At 49.2% G+C, this 1,780-nt stretch overlaps 1 pseudogene; it reads left to right on the top strand.

Moving 5' to 3' along the window:
- The first annotated feature begins 472 nt into the window (after positions 1–472).
- On the top strand, positions 473–1,520 carry LOC134466110 (serine/threonine-protein kinase pim-3-like; annotated as a pseudogene).
- Positions 1,521–1,780: the final 260 nt, after the last annotated feature.

The following is a 1,780-nucleotide window of genomic DNA, read 5'->3' on the forward strand; positions in this document are numbered from 1 at the left end:
TCAACTGATCACCATGTCAAACTCTCTCAGGAGAAGATGCCAAGATTGGAAAAATGAATTGGTGCTATTGGACAGCAACATTGAGGGAAAAGCAGTGAAATTGAGGCAATGTTTTCATTTCAATTTGTTCACTTAATGTCTGAGATTCTGGAAAATTGTAATAGTGGTCAATAGTAATGAGGCACTTGCCTTAATAATTTCAATAAACGTATTGGGGTGGTGGCAAATCGACGCACGTCAAGGATCGGATCTTGTGGATTTTCCTCATTTTCACTGTTTCCCCGACTGGATCAGCAAAACACTGTGGCGATAGTGGAGTGGGCGCACTAAATAACCTTGCTGTGCTATCTTAAGCGTGGTGGCTACTAGCAAGGGAAGAGGTTCGCCCAGCCAGCTGATAAAATATTTATTCAGACTGAACGGTGGATCATAGCACGCTCAACCAACGGATACTTGTTGCACTTGTTTAAATATGCTGCTGTCGAAGTTTGGCTCATTTTCTCATATCTGCAGTCCGACAAGTATGGATCATTTACCGGTGAAAATACAGCTCCGACCAGTTAAAATAGAAAAGGAGCCATTTGAGAAAGTGTATCAAGTCTGGTCAGTCCTGGGTAGCGGTGGATTCGGAACAGTCTACGCCGGTAGTCGGATCTCCGATGCATTCCCCGGTTCCTGTTAAACATGTGGCAAAGGAACTTCTGAAGAACGCCTTTTCGAGGGGTTATAAAACTGATGGATTGGTATGAAAGACTGGACGGCTGGCTTATCATCATGGAGCGACCCGAACCCGTGAAAGATCTTTCTGACTTTATAACTGAAAAGGGGGCATTGGACGAAGCGACGGCCAGAGGATTTTTCAGACAGGTCCTTGAAGCTGTTCGACACTGCTACAGTTGTGGAGTAGTGCACGGAGACATTAAAGACGAAAACCTCCTTGTAGATCTTCGCACCGGGGATTTGAAGCTCATTGACTTTGGCTCAGGGGCAATATCCAAGGACACGGTGAATTTGAAGGTACAAGAGTCTACAGTCCTCCAGAGTGGATACGTTTCCGTCTGGTCACTTGGTGTGCTTTTGTACGACATGGTCTGTGGAGACATCCTCTTGGGAGCAAGACGAAGAAATCCTTCGAGGTCGATTGTATTTCAAAAGGAGGGTGTCTGCTGAATGTCAACAGTCGATCAAGTGGTGTCTCTCCATAAGACCTAGCGACAGACCCACCCTAGAACAAGCATCCGTGGATGTGGCCAGCGGAATCCTCCAAGGTGGAGGACAGCTACATCGGGCTGAGGACCATCGTCACAGACATGTCAAGTACCAGTTCTAGCAAAGAGAGCCTCTTAGGAGAACAGGGTAGCAAAGGGGGGCAAAACAGTACACCGCCTTCCGCACCCATCAAAGCCTGTACCAGTTCACAAATATGCCCTTTGGTCTGCAGGGGGTACCAGCGACCTTCCAAACTCATGGACCATGTCCTTGAGGGCATGGTGGGCTTCGCCGCAGCTTACCTGACCTGACGGCCTGACCGTCCAAACCAAGAACTGTTCCCTGGCCCAGAAGGAGGTTCGTTACCTGGGCCACATCATTGGCAATGGGGTAATAAAGTTGCAGAAGACAAGACAAGGTCGAGGCGGTCCGAGACTGCCTGCGGCAACGGACCAAGAAGGACGTCCGCGCTCCTTCCTGGGCCTTGCTGGGTGGTATTGGAGGTTCATTCCGAAACTTCGCCGCCCGGGCTGCACCCCTCACTGACCTGACTCGCAAGTCAGGATCGGCG

Source organism: Engraulis encrasicolus, chromosome 16 (assembly GCF_034702125.1).
Source record: "Engraulis encrasicolus isolate BLACKSEA-1 chromosome 16, IST_EnEncr_1.0, whole genome shotgun sequence".
Lineage (NCBI taxonomy): Eukaryota > Metazoa > Chordata > Actinopteri > Clupeiformes > Engraulidae > Engraulis > Engraulis encrasicolus.